Here is a 21187-nt window from a genome sequence, read left to right on the forward strand (position 1 = left end):
TTCTTATACCTTTTATGTCCTTGGGACATGGCATCTTTTCAATAGCATCAACTTTGGCTTTATCAACTTCAGTACCTCTCTCGGAGATTTTGTGCCCCAAGACAATGCCTTCATTAACCATAAAGTGGCACTTTTCCCAATTCAAGACGAGACTAGTGTCTTCGCATCTCTGCAAAACTCGATCAAGGTTGCTTAAGCAATCATCAAAAGAGGATCCGTAAACGGAGAAGTCATCCATGAATACCTCACAAATCTTTTCACAAAAGTCAGAGAATATAGCCATCATGCATCTTTGAAAGGTAGCATGTGCATTACATAAACCAAAAGGCATACGTCTATAAGCAGAAGTACCAAAAGGGCAAGTAAAAGTAGTTTTTGATTGATCCCCCGCTGACACGGGTATTTGAGAGAAACCAGAATAACCATCTAGAAAGCAGAAATGTGTGTGTTTGGATAGTCTTTCTAGCATTTGATCAATAAAAGGTAAAGGGTAATGATCTTTCTTAGTAGCTTTATTTAATTTACGGAAATCAATTACCATCCTATAACCTGTAATAATTCTTTGCGGGATCAATTCATCTTTATCATTAGGAACGACAATAATACCTCCCTTTTTAGAAACACAATGGACAGGGCTTACCCAATCACTATCAGCAACGGGATAAATTATACTTGCCTCAAGGAGCTCTAGTATCTCCTTTCTTACCACTTCTTTCATCTTGGGATTCAGTCGTCGTTGAGGATCTCTAACTGGTTTGGCACCTGCCTCCAATTTAATTTTGTGTTGGCATAACGTGGGACTAATGCCCTTAAGATCATCCAGAGTATATCCAATAGCAGCGCAGTGCTTCTTCAGAGTTTTCAATAATCTTTCTTCTTCTTGCTCTGAAAGGTTAGCACTAATAATAACAGGATATATTTTCTTTTCATCTAGATAAGCATACTTAAGATTATCAGGTAATGGTTTGAGTTCAAACACAGGATCACCCTTGGGTGGAGGGGGATCCCCTAGAATTTCAACGGGAAGGTTATGTTTCAGAATAGGTTCCTGTTGAAGGAACACTTTATCTATTTCCCTTCTTTCTTTCATAAACATATCATTTTCATGGTCAAGCAAATATTGTTCTAACGGATCAGTAGGAGGCACGGCAATAGAAGCAAGACCAATAATCTCATCCTTACTAGGTGATTCTCTATCACGAGGTTGTCTACGAAACTTAGCAAAATTAAACTCATGAGACATACCCTCTAAGCCAATTCAGACAGTATCCTTTTCACAATCAATTCTAGCATTAACAGTGTTCAAGAAGGGTCTACCAAAAATAATGGGACAAAAATCATCTTGTGGGGAACCAAGAACAAGAAAATCAGCATGATATTTGACCTTCCCACACAAGACTTCGACATCTCTAACAATCCCAACTGGTTTAATAGTGTCCCTATTAGCAAGCTTAATGGTAACATCAATATCTTCTATTTCAGCGGGTGCAATATCATGCATAATTTCTTTATATAAATCATAGGGTATTGCACTAGCACTAGCACCCATATCACATAAGCCATGATAACAATGATCTCCTATTTTAACAGAAATAATAGGCATGCCTACCACATGTCTATGTATCTTAGTATCTGGTCTAACAATATTAGCAGTCTCACCACAGAAATAAATAACATGCCCATCTAAATCATCATCCAAGAGATATTTAACCATAGCAATACTAGGTTTCACTTTGATTTGCTCAGGAGGTGTATAAGTCCTAGTATTACTCTTACGAACAACAGTCGAAGTTTTAGCATGATCCTTTATCCTAACAGGAAAAGGAGGTTTCTCAACATAAGTAGTAGGAACAATAGGATCACTATAAGTGACAGTCTTTTCTTCAACTGTAATAGGTGCAACTACTTTTACTTCAATGGGAGGATTATATTTAAACCACTTCTCCTTAGGGAGATCAATGTGAGTAGCAAAAGATTCACAGAAAGAAGCTACTATCTCAGAGTCAAGTCCATATTTAGTGCTAAATCCACAAAAAGCATCGGTGTCCATAAAAGATTTAACACAATCAAACTTAGGTGTCATACCTGACTCCTTACCATCGTCGGAACCCCAATCTTCAGAGTTGCATTTGATTCTTTCCAATAAGTCCCATTTGAATTCAATAGTCTTCAGCATATAAGAACCAACACAGGAAGTATCGAGCATGTTACGATCATTGAGAGAAAGCCAAGCATAAAAATTTTGAATAATCATTTCTCTGGAGAGCTCATGATTGGGACATGAATATAACATTGACTTAAGCCTCAGAAAGCTTGAGCGATGCTTTCTCCTTCGTGAGGCCAGAAATTATATATGTAATTACGATCACGATGAACAAGATGCATAGGATAGAACTTCTGGTGAAATTCCAACTTCAATCGTTTATAATTCCAAGATCCCGTATCATCACATAGCCTATACCATGTCAACACATATCCCTTCAAAGATAAAGGGAAGACCTTCCTTTTGACAACATCATCGGGAATACCTGCAAGCTTAAATAATCCACAAACATCATCCACAAAGATAAGGTGTAAATCGGGATGCAATGGTCCATCTCCTGTAAATGGATTAGCTAGCAGTTTCTCTATCATACCCGAAGGAATCTCAAAGTAAATATTTTCAATAGGTTTAGTAGGTTGAGGAGAAACTCTTTGCTCTTCTGGTCGGGGTGAAGATACCCCAAACAAGCCCCTCAAAGGATTAGTTTCCATAGTGACAAGTAACAGAAAATTTCAGCACACTATATAAATGTTTCCTTACCAAGTTCCACTCACCAAAAGCGCTACACTTCCCGGCAACGGCACCAGAAAAGAGTCTTGATGACCCACAAGTGTAGGGGATCTATCGTAGTACTTTCGATAAGTAAGAGTATCGAACCCAACGAGGAGCAGAAGGAAATGATAAGCAGTTTTTAGTAAGGTTTTCTCTACAAGCACTGGAATTGTAGGTAACATATAGTTTTGTGATAAGATAAATTGTAACGAGTAACAAGAAATGACAGTAAATAAGGTGCATCAAGGTGGACCAATCCTTTTTGTAGCAAAGGATAAGCCTGGACAATTTCTTATGATGAGAAAATAGATCCCGAGGACACATGGGAATTATTGTCAAGCTAGTTTTCATCACGCTTATATGATTCGCGTTCGGTACTTTGATAATTTGATATGTGGGTGGACCGGTGCTTGGGTACTTCCCTTACTTGGACAAGCATCCCACTTATGATTAACCCCTATTGCAAGCATCTGCAACTACAAAAGAAGTATTAAGGTAAAGCTAACCACAACATTAAACATATGGATCCAAATCAGCCCCTTACGAAGCAACGCATAAACTAGGGTTTAAGCTTCTGTCACTCTAGCAACCCATCATCTACTTATTACTTCCCAATGCCTTCCTCTAGGCCCAAATAATGGTGAAGTGTCATGTAGTCGACGTTCACATAACACCACTAGAGGAAATGCAACATACATCTCATCAAAATATCGAACGAATAACAAATTCACATGACTACTAATAGCAGGACTTCACCCATGTCCTCAAGAACAAACGTAACTACTCACAAATCATATTCATGTTCATAATCAGAGGAGTAATAATATGCATTAAGGATCTGAACATATGATCTTCCACCAAGTAAACCAATTAGCATCAACTACAAGGAGTAATCAACACTACTAGCAACCCACAGGTACCAATTTGTGGTTTGGATACAAGATTGGATACAAGATTGGATACAAGAGATGAACTAGGGTTTTGAGAGGAGATGGTGTTGGTGAAGATGTTGATGGAGATTGGCCCCCTCCCGATGAGATGATCGTTGGTGATGACGATGGTGATGATTTCCCCCTCCCAGAGGGAAGTGTCCCTGGCAGAACAGCTTTGCCAGAGCTCTAGATTGGTTCCGCCAAGGTTCCGCCTCGTGGCGGCGGAGTTTTTTCCCGTAAACTTGCCCTGATTTTTTCCAGGGTAAAAGCCTTCATATAGTAGACGATGGACACCGGAGGGCCACCAGGGGGCCCAGGAGACAGGGGGCGCTCCCAGTAGGGGTGGGCGCGCCCCCTACCCTCCTGGCCAGGGTGTGGGCCCCCTGAGGTGTTTCTTTCGCTCAATAATTCTTATTAATTCCAAAAATAAGTTTCGTGGAGTTTCAGAATTTTTGGAGCACTGCAGAATAGGTTTCCAATGTTTGCTCCTTTTCCGGGCCGAAGGCGAAGGCAGCGGGCGGGCCGGCGACCACGTGCGGCGGTGGGTGTCCGACTCCGTTGTGGCCGGGCTGCGGGAGGGCGCCTCTTGGAGATATGCCCTAGAGGCAATCATGTATGATGATATTTCCTATGTTTTTATGAATAAAGATAGTCCTTGGACATTCTCAATGATGTGTATTAGCAAGTACGTGACTTGTTTGTGGGACTATGCATTGTATGATGACTATCCTAAAAGGTCCCTAGTCGAAAGGGATGTGTGACACGCAACTGACTAGACTAGCATATGACACGGTCGATGGCTTGGTCTCACTAGCCATGGAGCATTGGATGCTAACCGGATAATATGGACTCAGAAGGATTTGGTCAGATTCGACGTAGTCGAATCCGAGTCGAAATAAGGTCTGAGTCGGACAGACCCAACTATGAGATGCAGCGACATGTCATCTGTGAGTCTCTAGTACAACATACGTTCTATGTCCTAAGAACTGAGCTGACGCATTTACTCGGGATGGTGATAGACCTGCTTTGGGCCGACCAAACGCTACTCCATGACTGGGTAGTTACAAAGGTAGGTTTCGGGCTTGTCCAGATCCATGCTGCGAGACATGGTCGAGCAAGATGGGATTTGCCCCTCCGATTAGGAGAGATATACTCTGGGCCCCTCGTGTGATCCGACCAGGATAAGCATGGCCATGCGACAAGGATTATGAGATAATTCGGATAGTGGTCGGCATCACTGGAACGAGAAAGAGGTCGGGCTAGCACAAGGATGACAGTCTCGCCTTGAGCCTGACAACATATATCATGCAGCAAAGGGAATAGAAGTGTGACACGTTGTACAGGTTCGCCTAACCAGCTTCATAGTCTGCTTGGTGGTCGGCACGCGTTTCTAGAGGCCGCTACCAACCATGCAGGTCGGAGGTGATCCGAACTGTGACCAAGCCGACTTGAACCTAAGGGGTCGCGCGCTTAAGGGAAGGAACCTACGAGGTCGGATCTGAGGACACTGGTCGGACGTGATCCGAGCTGTATTCGGATTGCGGCCGAGTAGACTTGTGGGCTTTAGGGTCCGTGCGAGGCCCGAGTGTTGAGCCCGCGACGGACGCCTATATAAAGTGGGGGTGCGGCACACTCATGCGGTTGATCATTTCGGCGCTGTCACTAGGGTTTGCATGTGTTGTGAATAGCCACCTCCACTCGCTGTCGACTGTGTGATCGGACCTAGCAGTCCGCCGCACGGTGTTCCTCCTGCACGGACGGATACCGTTAGAGGTGGTGCACTTGCACCGCTCCGGCGAACTTGTATGTGGGATCAGACGACCAGCTGTTTGGGGGAGATCGGACGAGGAGGAGACGATACACGCGGATGCGCTGCCCCAACTCTTCTTCCGTTGCACGGCACTGCGGGTCTAGTGGTAACGATCTGTGATCCATCTCCCGTAGCATGTTCTTGGTTGTTCTGCACGTAGGAAATTTTATTTTGCAGTCGACGCACCCTACCGTAGAACCCATCAGCGCCGTGGTGGCCGAGCTGCAGCATGGGGATGCCAAGGTGCTCCGCCTGCTCCTCGGGCAACGGCAGGGGGAAGGCGAGGTGCTCGGGGTGCGCACCGGGCAGCGTGAGGCAAAGAACCTACCGGTAATCGGCCTCCGCGCCTCCGAGTAGATCGGACACGCCGTCGGCGAGCGTATGGACGCTATTCTCGTAGGCGGCATCCGGCTGGAGGTGGTGGTCTTCCATCCTCTCTTCTTTGTAATTCTCTTTGTGGAATGCGGCGGGTGAAGTTGGCTTACGGCGCACGCAGCAGGTGCACACGAGGTATTTGTAGAAATGCCAAAGAGAGGGAGAGAGAGGAGGAAGAAGAAGGTTGACGCGTGGGCTCCATTTGTAATAACGGTTAACCTGACTTGTGGGCCCATCCTGTCAGAAAGGCGTTTAGAAGAGGCGAATCGGTCATTTTCTCGACATGGTAGTTTTTAGTCACAGATTAGCAAAAAAGTGATAGTTTTTGGCACAAATTCGTAAAGTGCTAGTTTCTGGGCACGTTTCCATGAAATGTGATAATTTTTTTAATACTCTCAAAAATAATATGCGAAAATTGATGACTCTACTCGCCGCGTTCGGTCTTCGGTGTGCAACCCATGAGATCGAGCACGGGTTCTGCACCGTTTCTGGTCATTCGCCCTGGAACCGCTGTGCCCCGCACTAATACAGAGGACTCGGTCCAGTCCACACTAATGCGTTAATTGAACCCATGTTAACCCGTTCATTAGACAACCAAACAAAAATCTACCCCATGAACCAACATGTGGTTTGATGGTTAGGACGACAGTGGTATCCCAGCCCACCAGGGTTTAAGTCTTGGTGCAGGCATTTTTCTGGATTTTCTGCGACGAGCGTTCAGTGGGAGGAGATGTTCGCGTCGACTTCTAGGCGTGTGTGGTGACTTCGTCAATCTCAAGATGACATGCTAGTTAAGTCTCTTGGAAGTGCTCGTAGGGGTAGGGTCTGCGTGTGTGTGTGTGTGTGTGTGTGTGTTCATAGGGATGAGTGTATGCATGTATATATATGAGCGTTTGCGTCTTTACTGTGTTAAAAAGAACAAGAATTCACCCCAATATAACCACACAAACCCGCCCAATTCCCAGGTTGATATTTGAGAGATTTTTTTTGAGGTATGATATGAAAATTTTACACAAGTGATAATTGGTGAGACAGTTAACACCTGCCTGATAATAGATGCACACATACACATACATACGATTGATACCTTTGGCTGGCACGCGTACCCGTTCATCTCCTTGAGTCCATACCTCGTAAATGCGATCGACCTCGACCCTAGCCAGCTGGAGGGTTCCTGCTTCATTTTAGGTGTTCTTTAGGTTGCTTAGGGTTTGTGTCCTGATGAGGATGACGTGACGGCGGCTCCCTGAAGATGAAATATAGTCCTCCCCGCCTTGCTCCCGTCTCGATGATGCGTCTAGTGTCGTCAGAGGGCATGTGAAGATGTATCTCCGGCGGATCTCATGAGATTCGGGAAAAATTGGTCTTCGATGGATCTTCGTGGATCCAACGTTCCTGGTCGTTTGTGTGTCTACAGGTTAGATCCTTCTGATCTACCCTTCTCTCATCGGAGGTGGTTGTTGTTCTGATACACTGGTTTGTATGGCAACGGCGACGCTTTCAACTCGCTCCAAAGCTTGTCATCATCGCTAGATGTGACGCTCCCGATTCAATCGTACACTAATCATGCACGCAAACGTGTACGATCAAGATCAGGGACTCACGGGAAGATATCACAACACAACTCTAAAAGTAAAACAAGTCATACAAGCATCATAATACAAGCCAGGGGCCTCGAGGGCTCGAATACAAGTGCTTGATCATAGACGAGTCAGCGGAAGCAACAATATCTGAGTATAGACATAAGTTAAACATGTTTGCCTTAAGAAGGCTAGCACAAACTGGGATACAGATCGAAAGAGGCGCATGCCTCCTGCCTGGGATCCTCATAAACTACTCATGATCGTCGTCAGCGGCCTGCACGTAGTAGTAGGCACCCCCGGTGTAGTAGGAGTCATCATCGACGGTGGCGTCTGGCTCCGGGGCTCCAACATCTGGTTGCGACAACCAGGTAAAAAGGAAAGGGGGAAATGAGGGGGAAAAGCAACCGTGAGTACTCATCCAAAGTACTCGCAAGCAAGGATCTACACTACATATGCATGGGTATATGTGTAAAGGGGCAATATCGGTGGACTGAACTACAAAATGCCAGAATAAGAGGGGGATAGCTAGTCCTATCGAAGACTACGCTTCTGGCAACCTCCATCTTGCAGCATGTAGAAGAGAGTAGATTGAAGTCCTCCAAGTAGCATCGCATAGCATAATCCTACCCGGCGATGCTCCCCTCATCACCCTATGGAAAAGCAATCACCGGGTTGTCTGTGGAACTTGTCTGGGTGTGTTTTATTAAGTATCCGGTTCTAGTTGTCATAAGGTCAAGGTACAACTCCGGGTCGTCCTTTTACCGAGGGACACGGTTATTCGAATAGATAAACTTCCCTGCAGAGGTGCACCACATAACCCAACACGCTCGATCCCATTTGGCCAGACACACTTTCCTGGGTCATGCCCGGCCTCGGAAGATCAACACGTCGCAGCCCCACCTAGGCACAACAGAGAGGTCAGCACGCCGGTCTAACTCCTATGGCGCAGGGGTCTGGGCCCATCGCCCTTTGCACACCTGCATATTGTGAACGCGGCTGGAAGCAGACCTAGCCTCCCTAATACAAGAGCAGGTGTTCCAGTCCAATCCGACGCGCGCCGCTCAGTCGCTGACGTCACGAAGGCTTCAGCTGATACCACGACGTTGAGTGCCCATAACTGTTCCCGCGTAGTTGGTTCGTACGTATAGGTCAGTGGCCACACTCAGATCAAATACCAAGATCTCGTTAAGCGTGTTATTTTAAAGTAACCGCGGATGCCGACCAGCGCCAGGCCCACCTCTCTCCTAGGTGGTATCAACCTGCCCTGTCGCTCCACCACATAGTAACAGTCGGGGGCCGTCGGGAACCTAGGCCCACCTCTACCGGGATGGAGCCACCTATCCTTTCAGCCCCCACATCGGAATCACTTGCGGGTACTCAACAAGCCAACCCGACTTTAGTCACCATGTGTATAGTATGTATATATGTATAGTATATACCCGTGATCACCTCCCGAGTGATCACAGCCCAATAGTATAGCAAGGCACACAGACAAGAATGTAGGGTCACAGATGATAAACTAGCATCCTATACTAAGTATTTAGGATTGCTGGTAAGGTATCAACAGATGTAGCAACAATGACAGACTATGCATCAGAATAGGATTAACGAAAAGCAGTAACATGCTACAGTAGTCTAATGCAAGCAGTATAGAGGAGAATAGGCGATATCTGGTGATCAAGGAGGGGGGCTTGCCTGGTTTCTCTGGCAAGGAGGGGTCGTCAAGACAGTAGTCGATCGGTGCACCAGCAGCGGCGTTAGTCTCGTAGTCTACCGAAGAGAAGAGGGGGAAGAAACAATGAATACAATGCAAACAGATGAATAACGATGCATGACATGACAAGTAACAGTGTTAGGTGTGCCCTAACACGGTAGAAGGTGATACCGACGAAAGGGGGAAACATACGGGAAAGTATCCCCGGTGTTTCCCTTTTTCGGACGGATGGACCGGAGGTGAAATGTTGCAGGTTCACTATGCTAGGGACGCATGGCGGACGAACGAGCTGCGTATTCGTATTCGTCTCATCGTTCTGAGCAACTTTCATGTACAAACTTTTTCCATCTGAGCTGCGGTTTATTTTATATTAATTTTTTTAAAAATTAAATCATTTTCTAAATTATTATTATTAAATTAATTCGAAATTAGTATTATTGAATCAGCATGACGTCAGCAGTCAACAGAGGTGCTGACTGGGTCAAACTGACATGTGAGGTCTGCATGTCATTGACACACTAACTACCTAACAGTCTAACTAAATTAGTTAATTAATTAGATTATCTAACCCAGGTTAATTAGATTAATTAATTGTCCTAATTAATTAATTAATTAATTATATATTTATATATTTTTTCTAATTCTTTTTTTCTAAAAACCGTTCTGGGGCGGGGCCCCCTAGTCAGTGGCCCGGGGGGCCTACCGGGTGCTGGGTATGGGCATCGGGCGTTGCCCGAATGGGCGCTGCGGGTGTGACCGGCAGGGGAGCACCCGACTTGGCGCCGACGGCCATGGCATGGCGCCGGAACAGGGGAAGGCCGGTGGCCTGAGGCGGCCCGGGTGGACGCGGGCCGGCGGCAATGGTAGCAGGGGAGGCTGCAGTGGAGGGAGGCAGCTGCCGCAACAGGCGGCTGCGGGCGACATGGGACGGAGCAGGGCAAGACGGGGCGACGATGAGACGGCTGCGGGAGCAGAGTTGCGTGTTGGGAATGGCGTGGCTGGGTGTGGCCGCAATCGATGGCGCCGAGCTCGCGGACGACGCATGCAAAGAGAGGAGGAGAGGCCGGGCCTCACCGCGGTTCGTGGGGTCAAGGGCAGCGAGGCTCGGGGAGGAGTCGGGGAAGCGAGATCCGGCGACAGGGCAGGAGACCGGCGACGTGGCGTCCCAGGCGACGGTGGATCCGAGGGAGGCGCGGTGTCGGGCATGCGGCGAGGGCGCCGTTGCCCTGGATGGCTGGTCGAGGAGGAGGTGAGGACGGGACGGCGTCAGTGTGGCGGCGGGGCGCCGGCGTGAGGCGGGGCAGCACTGGGCTACGTCAGCGTCGAGCCCCCGATCTCGATCCAGATCGGGGGGAGGAGTGGGCGATGTGGGGGGGAAGTGGGGTAGTGCAGTTAGGGTTTCGGTCAGGTGGGGTTAAGGGAGTGAGGGGGGGCCGATCTAGGCCGGTTGGTTCGACGGCCAGTTGGGCCGAATTGGCCACGGGGTTTCTTTTGTTTTCTTTTGCTCTATTTTATTATTTTCTTTTTACTTTTCTTTTCTGTTTTAATTTTAATTCCACATTATTTTTACTTAGTAAATATGACTATAGCTCCTAAAATAACGTTTCAAAATAACCCTCAGCCACAAAAGGTTTTAACCCAAAACAAAATAGTTTAGCATTTTATAAAATACCAAGGGCATTAAATTATGTTTTTGCTACCGTTTAAATCTTTTTTGTGCATTTGTTCATTATATAAAAATGTGGATTCTTCATCATAATCATCTATGCATTAACTGGCACAACCCGAACATTTTATTTCTAATATTTGAAAACTTTTGATGTTTGCCTTTATTTTGAATTTGAAGTTGAATCGGTTTCGATCTAACGCGAGATTAGCAATAGTAATCGAGGTGACGTGGCATCATTAGCAGAGGTTCACTGTAGCTTAATTATCCGGGCGTCACAATTCTCCTCCACTACAAGAAATCTCGTCCCGAGATTTAAGAGGTAGAGTAAGGGGGAAAGGTCTGGTTACGAAATTCTAACGGATCTTCTCGGTCTTGGCTGCCCTTTCAAAGAGGTTGATCCCTTTTGATGTCTTCATTATTGTGCTTCAAATCACCATGATCAAGTCGTCATACTTTCTTCGGGATCTCCATCGTCCTACGAACGCGATCAAGGGGAAAAACTCTGGAAGAACACATCTCCACAAAGTTGGGCATCTGACGGTGAACTCAATGGGAAATACACAAGGTACCCCACGAGTTTTATTTCAGTAAATTCACTGAGTGCAATATATGATGGTACCAAAGTTTCAAACAGGTAGGCAATCATTCGATGACTAGACAGAAGCTGGAATGGGGGTTTGAACAACGAGAATAACATGGTGTTTGATTCCAGGATGAATAATGGTATAGTATTTAGAGCATCTCCAACAGCCGCTGAACGCGCCGCGCGCAAAAAATGGCTTTAGCGCGCGCCCATCGCCTGGTTTGGCGCGGCGCGCAGCGCCAGCTCCAGTCGCCGCGATAAAATGCAGCGCGCGCGCGCCGCTCCAGCAGGCGTGTAAAAATTGCAGCGCGCGCGCTCATTCTACAAACTAGGATATAGGCATTGGAAGCATAGAAACTAGATAGATTGCATAGGATTTTAAACGATACAAAGATATTTTACATCGGAAACATAGATTGCATAATTTAAAAACGAAAAACGATAAAAAACAAAACAGATAGCATAAAAAACTACTCTAAGTCGCTATCATCATCATCACCATTATCATCCTCGGCGGTGTCGTCCGAGGTTGATAGCCATATGTCCAACCAACGATCATCGTTCTCCATGAAGAACGACCTCCCACCTGCTGCAACGAGATCGGTCTGCGTGTTCGCCAACGCCTTCCGCCGACGCCTGTCCAACCGCGCCTCGCGGTGCCTTCACGTGTCCTCCTCCCGACGCCTTGCCCAGTAGCCTTGCTCGTAGGCGACGTCCTCTGGGTGGCGCCGGCGCCACTCCGCCATGACCCGCTTGTCCTCCTGGGCGACGAGGAGGCGGCGCTGCCGCTCGGCGTGCTCCGCACGGTCTTGTGCCGTGTTCAGACGAGGCGGCGGGGCAATGTAGAGCACCTGCTGGAGCGTGTACACGTCTTGGAAGTTCATCTGGCCGCGCGGCCGGCCCAGGCGCCACGCCGCCGCGTCGTACGCGCGGGCGGCCTCGTGCGCCGTCCCGTACGTGCCGAGGCCGAGCCAGAGATCGCCGGAGTGTATCTCTGCGTAGTAGCCGCTGTTGGGGCGCAGGCGGACGCCGCGGTAGCCGGACGCTCCTCGGCGGTGCGACGGCATGGCGCGGCGGCATGGCAGACTATGCATCAGAATAGGATTAACGGAAAGCAGTAACATGCTACAATAGTCTAATGCAAGCAGTATAGAGGAGAATAGGCGATATCTGGTGATCAAGGGGGGGGGGCTTGCCTGGTTGCTCTGGCAAGGAGGGGTCGTCAAGACAGTAGTCGATCGGTGCACCAGCAGCAGCGTTAGTCTCGTAGTCTACCGAAGAGAAGAGGGGGAAGAAACAATGAATACAATGCAAACCGATGAATAACGATGCATGACATGACAAGTAACAGTGTTAGGTGTGCCCTAACGCGGTAGTAGGTGATACCGGCGAAAGGGGGAAACATACGGGAAAGTATCCCCGGTGTTTCTCTTTTTCGGACAGATGGACCGGAGGTGAAATGTTGCAGGTTCACTATGCTAGGGACGCGTGGCGGACGAACGGGCTCCGTATTCGTATTCGTCTCGTCGTTCTGAGCAACTTTCATGTACAAACTTTTTCCATTTGAGCTACAGTTTATTTTATATTAATTTTGAAAAAATTTAAATCATTTTCTAAATTATTATTATTAAATTAATTCGAAATTAGTATTATTGCATCAGCATGACGTCACCAGTCAACAGAGGTGCTGACTCGGTCAAACTGACATGTGGGGTCTGCATGTCATTGACATACTAACTACCTAACAGTCTAACTAAATTAGTTAATTAATTAGATTATCTAACCCAGGTTAATTAGAATAATTAATTGTCCTGATTAATTAATTAATTAATTATATTTATATATATATATATATATATATCTAATTCTTTTTTTCTAAAAACCGTTCTGGGGCGGGGGCCCCTAGTCAGTGTGTGACACTCCAAATTTTTATTTGGTTTTCAGCAAAAACTTTGTGGTTTTTGAAAAGAGGCCATTTAAAATTTTCCAGAAAACCTTCCTCTTAAAAACTTCCTTTTCTTTGGCAAGGATTTTATTTTTCTTCAAACTATGGTGTTTGATCTTTTGAAACTTCTTCTCTGTTGGTTCCCTCTCAAATTTATTTTGGGAGTTTAATCTTTTTTTCTTTTAAAAAAAGAAACTCTATGAAAATTTGGGATTTTCATATCTTGGAAACCACCCATGACTTTGTATTTTTCCCATGTGGTAAAACCCCTCCAAAACCTCCCCTCCTCCTTGTAATCAACCTAAGTTCTCTGTCCCAACTAATCCAAGCAAGTTTTGGATTTTATTCTAATTTTCTTTCCCCTCAAATCTTTTCTGCAAATTATTTGGAGCCTGAGAGATTTTCAAAGCAAGTACCCTTTTGCATTTGAGTTTTGACCTCAAACCAACTCTCCTGGATGGTCCTTTGTACCCACAACCCAGAACCATCTTGATCCACTCCTCCTCTTTTCAAATTTTTCAAATTTCAGTCTCTGCAAGTTTGGACCAGATTTGCCAAATTTGGTGAAATTCATATCTACACTTCTTCTAAAATTCCACCAAAATTCAGGCAGCCTACTGGAGCAATGAGTAGCCACTCCACCAAGTTTCAGCTCAAGGAAAAATCCCTAGATGCCTAGATCATTCTGTTGAACACCTTGCATGCACTGTTCTATTCATCTTCAGTTAAGTTCAGAAATTCAGTGTCGTTTTTCCTTCGTCAGACTCGGTCACGCGGCCACAGTGCACCCTGGCGCGTTGCACGCAGCCTCTTCCCCTTGACCAGCACCCCGCACGCACGCTTGGCCGATTCCTGACGTCGGTAGCGACGAGCCTCGCCGGCGTTGGAAGCTTCTGCGGTGGCTGCACCTTCCGTGGCGGCCAGCGAGGGCCCGAGCCCGCTCGCCATGCCACCCGGCGCCGCCCAACGCCCCCTGGCTCTCCCCGTGTCCCTGCCATGCCAACGCACGCCCGTGGCACCGTCGCCGTGGCCCGGCAAGCACGGAACGTGCTCCCTGCCGCCGACGGGCCGCGCCACCCCCCGTTCCGTCGAGCTCGCCCTAAACACCCAAATCCCGGCTAGTTTAGCACCCAAACGGACCCAGTGAACCCCCACGACGGCGCTCGACCCCTAAACCTCCCCGACCAAAGCACTGCGCCGCCGTAACCTTCACCGCAGATCCCCGTTCACGGCCACCGCCTCGGATCGCCTATAAAAAGGACCCCGAGCTCGCTCACGACCCCCACACCCTCACTGCACCTCTCCAAGACCCTGCCAAGCCACCAGGAGGACCTCGAGGAGGTCTCCTCCCCCGACTCCAGCCGCCCCGTTCCGCCTCGGCCTCCACCTCGATTCGCTCCGGTGAGGCCATCGCCGGCACCCAAACCCCGTCAGTTACCCCCTCTAGCTACCAGAAGTCTAACCCCCTCCTCAATTTGGCCTTCACAGCTCCATCCGACGAGACCCTCGACCACCCGAACCGCCGTCCGCCGGAGCAAGGCTCGCCGTCGACGTGGTGCTCGCCGACCGCCACCACCACCACCAACCGACGCTGAAGGGCGCCCTGAACACGGAGGTACCCTCCGATCTTCCTGCCTCGCCGTGGATCGCCGCCGGCGACCACCGCGGCTCTCGGGCGCCGACGAGCTTCGTCCCCCGTTTGAAAGTTTAAACCTGACGAGTGGGACCCGCCCGGCAGCCTCTCAGATCCTTTTAAACGAATCGTTTTCTGAAATCGCCTTCGGGCAAAATACGCTTTCCCCTCTTGGCTGGCGTATTCAAGACTGGAGCGTTTTCTGTTTTTATAAGCTAGCCCCTGGAAATCTTCTGTTTCATTACAGATGAGTCCCTGGACAAAAACCTTTATAACTTTTAAACAGAAAAGTATTTTTGATTGATCCTTTTTCTGTCCTCTTTAAAATTTTGTCTAGTTTTTTATCAGATTTATTTGAAAAATATTTGGAATACTTTTTGTGCACCTCTTGGTATTTACGATAGCGCATATATTTTCTTTATACCGTAGATACCGAAGGAGGTGACGGAGCCGCGAACTTCATCGAGCTAGGCTCCGACTACTCCGAACCAGGCAAGCATGTTTGAACTTTTGATATGATGATTGTTTTGGCATGTTTGCATTAAGTAGTTTATGGCATGTTGATGAACATACCAACGAATGTCCTGTTACCTGAGACGATGAGGCAAGTGAGTTTCGAAAATCCATGAGTGGATGGATGTGAGTATGCATGGCCATGTGTTGGCATGAGGATGCGTAAGATGGCAGTGTTGTAGCATGCCAGGCTTATGCCAGACTATGTGACTTCAATGTCAACTCGTATCATTCCAGTTCCTTCCATTCTTCCTTCCTTGTACTACCACATGTTTTCCGCAAGGAATATGGCTTAGTAAGTTGTAAACCACTTTCCTGGTACACACCAAAAAGGAGAGGCCGTGATGATGGTTCCATGGCCCTGGATTAAAGCCAGTCATCCGGTCAGGGGGCATGGGTGTTTCCGGTTGGGACCAAGAGGGGGCCACCCCTTAGAGCGCGCATATATAAATTTGATCCCATGCTATTCGAGATTGTGATCTCCCCGTCTCAAAAGTTTTTCTTGGACGATGTCTAGGGTGATTCCTAGCATCGAGAGGTAGGATGGCTGTGTACTGGTTAGCTGTGTTTTCTTCCGAAATACCGTAAACGGAACTAGTCCTTCGTGACTACGGAAATCCGTTGGCTGTGGGAAAAATTTTGTACAAACTCTGCAGAGTCATATATTCCTTCGAATCATCTATTCCATGTCCAAGTTCGATATTAACTTATCTTGACCAAATGTCAGTTTTGATGACAGAGACTCCGGTGAACCGCATGAGTGCTAAGTCCGGTAAATTGATTATTCCTGTGGATGGACTAACCCGTTTATTCTCATGAATTGAATATTTATTATGAGCATTATTTCCTTGTGAATAAAAGCCCTTTATGTGGTGTCGCTAAGACGCCCGACTGTGGCATCTCTTTTAAAGCCCTTTCTGTGATGTCGCCCCGATGTCCGACTGTGGCATTCCTTTTAAAGCCCTTTATGTGGTGTCGCTAAGACGCCCGACTATGGTATTTCTTTTAAAGCCCTTTCTGTGATGTCGCCCCGACGTCCGACTGTGGCATTTCTTTTAAAGCCCTTTATGTGGTGTCGCTAAGACGCCCGACTGTGGTATTTCTTTTAAAGCCCTTTCTGTGATGTCGCCCCGACGTCCGACTGTGGCATTTCTTTTAAAGCCCTTTATGTGGTGTCGCTAAGACGCCCGACTGTGGCATCATTTCCTTATATTTATTTGTTCACCTTTCGAGGCGTCGCTTCAGACACCCGATCGGTCTTCATTTATGTTTTGTGGGATTTCAGGCGGACTACCGCCGTTTCCCTTTTACTTACCTCGTTATGCTAATTTTTGAATGTACATTGGTGAATTAATCACGACGCATTCATGCATGTATTTGTTATATCTTACGTCTGAACTGTCTTGCGAGTACTTTCAAAGTACTCACTGGCTTGTTGATTTGGCCAGATGCTGACGAAGGCGATCTCATGGATGAAGAATTTGATAGCGAGTCCGACGCCTAGAGGAGTCCCAGTCAGTCTCGTACGACCCTGGATTTGGTCACTGTATTATATCCGCTTCCACTACCATATAAATTCATCCAGCCTCACCTCGACGCTCGATGAGATGACAGTTTTAGAGACTTGTATCTCTCTCCCCGCTGTGTTTCTCCACCACCGCCCTATCCTCGAGTCAGTAGTATGCCTCCACACCACTGTGTCATGTCCGCCATTATGTATATTTATTGGCGTGCTTGTAATAATTTGGTTGAGCAACCGTAGTTCGACCCTGTAATATATTTTATGCTACTGGCTTATTGTATCAAGAATTTGTCTACCAGTGAGGAGAATTTCTCTCATACTAGACTCAAACGATTGGTTTCTCAATAAATATTTTTATTGGAAAACCGGTCGTGACAAGCTTGGTACCAGAGCCAAGCTGACTGTAGGAAGCCACTAGGTGCGATCGCTAATTGGTTATTAGCTTGATTGAGCCTTTTCATATTTTCTTGATTGTAGTCATTTTCTGTCAGTCAGCATAAATTTATGATCTGACCATGCAGAATTTTTGCCTACCTTTGTAGATGGCCGACAACAGCTGCGAGTCTCAGACCTTCGCCAACGTGCCCGATGGGTTCGTCAAGCTTCTTTCCTTCATCGTTCAGGTCGCGATGGGGCCATCTGTGCGCCCAGTCTTCACACTCTGCCAGCATCGAGTCAACGACAGTCTGACCATGCACCAGGCCGCGGTGCAGTTCAAGGGAGGGCGTGGTGAGTTACGCCGCTTCCGGTTCTTGGGAAGAGCCATGCCTACGGAGAGGCATGCTATGCAGATGGCAGCCCGCGAGGCGATAGCTCGTCTCAGGGATGTCCTCCCCGTGATGAAGACTCGTTGTTACCATTATCTTCCATGCCATGTGCCTTACACCTGTCACTACGCATTCTCCTGCCCCAGAGGAGAACGAGACGAGGCTTTTGAGATGCTCATTGAGTATCTCCGGGCCCTGGAGGCAGCCTTCGACAACCTGGTGGACGACTTCGTGGCTGCCCGCATGAACTCAGTTCATGGCTGTGCTGCCAACAGGAGGGAGCTCCTACCCACCGCACCGCCACTAACTTTGGTCTCGTCCTCAGCATCTTATACGCCTACTCGTCGCCTACCTTCTACCGAAGAATTCAACCAAGTCATTGCGCCCACTCCAGCGCGCACTGCACCACCCTTCGCGCCCACTCCTGTTCGTGTTGTTCCGCCCCTGGCACCCGCTCCGTCCACTCTGCGCAACACTACACGTATGGAGCCTATTAGCGAGGAGGAAGTCGAGTCCCCAACCTCGCTACGCCTCGCCCTCGGCAGGGCAAAGGAGGTCGTCAACATCTCCGCCTGAGTACGCTTAGCCGCCATGTAATGTACCGCTTTGTATGATATGTTTATATGTACATAGGTTGTGAGAAGTAGCCTGTTTGCGCATCATCTAGGATCTGGAGAAGTGCACTAGCCTAAATAACATGTCAGGATTATGTACGCATATCCTGAGTGATGTATTGTATAATTACCGCCCGCGTGTAAGATATGTAATGAGCAGTCCTTCTCCGTGCGCAAGTCGATTTGTTTTTCTTAAGTAAGCTTGGTTATTTAATTTTATTTGCCAGCTTTATGCACTTATGGAATTTTTTTTGCAACTCTTTCCGCTTTTCTTATGGGTTTTACAAATATATCCCCAGAGTGAAAAATGTCTCGTCCTTGGACTCGCTCCATGCCAACTCCACCAAAGGAAAATTATGATACACAACCTAGCAACGAGTTCACTCAGGGACAGTCAAGCCAACAGGGCAGTGAATCGGCACTTTCACAAATGTGCCGCCTTTATGAGCAGAGTCAGCAACAACATCGGGAAATGATGAACCAAGTCATCAACATGGGAAATCACCATGGACAGTATCAGCAGCATTCCAAGTTATCTGAGCTACAGAAGACCCGTCCCCGAACATTTTCTCATACTGACAAGCCTCTTGAAGCCAAGGATTGGCTTCGAGATATGGAGAGAAAATTAATTATTGCAAAATGTTTAGATCTCGAGAAAGTACTATATGCTCCGCACTATCTCACAGGAGCAGCTGCATCATGGTGGGAGAATTTTCTGCACATGCACCCCAACAAAAATGATATAACCTGGGATGATTTCAAGGAAGGTTTCCGTGGTGCACACATTCCCAAGAGTATTATGAAAATTAAGAAGAGAGAGTTCGATGACCTCAAACAAAGGAACATGACAGTGTCAGAATACAACGGTCAATTTAAGCTATTGTCCCGCTATGCCAATGAAGATCGTATGACTGAAAGCAAGAAGATGGATAAATTTCTTGACGGTCTGGCGCCCGCGCTTAAATGCCAACTGGTAGTTCACACTTTTCCAGATTTTAAGACACTAGTGGACAAAGCTATTACTCTGGAAAATGAGAGACGTAGCTTGGAGGATTTACGTAAGCGAAAAAGAGACCAGACTACTCTTGCACGCAACCACCGAAGCAGGACAGATTTTCAGAAAGGTGGGACACACAAACCTACAACAAACATCTCTCGCCCAACCAAGAATTTCCATGCAAGGGACAAAGAGTTCACATATCGCCCAGGCGTTACTTGCTACGCTTGTGGAGAAGAAGGGCACTACGCCACACAGTGCCCCAAGCCAAGGAACTCGACCCCGAAGCCAAACAATGGTGGAAATAATTCAGCGCCCAAGCGCAACAATTTCAACCCCAACAACAACCACAGGAAGGGTCATCTAAACCACGTGACCAAAGAAGAAGCACAAAATGCTCCGGATATCGTACTCGGTACGTTTCCTGTCAACACAATACCTGCAACGGTTTTGTTTGATTCTGGAGCTTCTCACTCATTCTTTTCGAAAAGTTTTGCTTTGCAAAATAATTTTTCGATGTTTCCCTTGGAAAAATCCATGATCATCAAGTCCCCTGGGATTCAGCAAGTTACTCAGAGTTACTGTCAGAATGTGGTCATTGAGTTCGAAGGATTGAAATTTTTCGCCAATCTTATTGTGTTGGAAAATAAAGGACTGGATGTCATCCTAGGGATGGACTGGTTAACCACCAACAAAGGTTTTATTGACTGTTTCAACCGGACCGTAATTCTCACGCACCACCACGGGAAGACAATAAAAGTATCAGCCAAGGAAATAAAAATACCCCGGCAGCCGAGATTGAATAAGGTGGACGTTTCTGAGTTAAGCAAGGTTCCAGTAGCATGTGAATTTCCAGACGTATTTCCCAAAGAACTACCAGGCATGCCACCAGACCGAGAAATAGAATTCAGCATTGAGCTAGCACCAGGAACCACCCCCATATACAAGAAACCATACAGAATGGCACCATCCGAGTTGATCGAGTTGAAGAAACAAATAAAGGAATTACTGGACAAGGGATACATTCGAGCCAGCTCCTCACCTTGGGGATCACCAATTTTATTTGCCAAAAAGAAGGATGGAACACTAAGATTGTGCATAGACTACCGAGCACTTAACATGGTCACAGTCAAGAACAAATACCCGATGCCACAAATAAATGATTTATTTGATCAGCTCGCTTAGGCCAAGGTATTCTCAAATATTGACTTAAGGTCGGGATACCATCAATTAAAAGTGCGAACAGAAGATATCCCCAAAACAGCCTTCACCTCCAGATATGGACTATATGAGTTCACAGTTATGCCTTTTGGATTAACAAACGCCCCCGCATATTTTGTTCACCTCATGAACAAAGTATTTATGAAGTTTATGGACAAGTTCGTTGTGGTATTTATCGATGATATTCTGATATACTCCAAAACACCAGAAGAGCACGCGGAACATCTCAGGATTGTGCTAGGAGAACTCAGGAAACATCAATTGTATGCCAAGTTCAGCAAGTGCGAATTTTGGCTAAGACAAGTAGGCTTTCTAGGTCACGTGCTGACCCAAGACGGTATCGCAGTAGACCCGGAGAAAGTTAGGGCCATACTTGACTGGAAGGCACCAGCCAGCGTAACGGACATACGAAGTTTCTTGGGAATGGCAGGATATTACCGCAGATTTATTGAAGGATTCTCCACTCTAGCCAAGCCAATGACGCAGTTGCTCAA

This window comes from Triticum dicoccoides, chromosome 3B (assembly GCF_002162155.2).
Source record: "Triticum dicoccoides isolate Atlit2015 ecotype Zavitan chromosome 3B, WEW_v2.0, whole genome shotgun sequence".
In the NCBI taxonomy this organism is placed as follows: Eukaryota; Viridiplantae; Streptophyta; class Magnoliopsida; order Poales; family Poaceae; genus Triticum; species Triticum dicoccoides.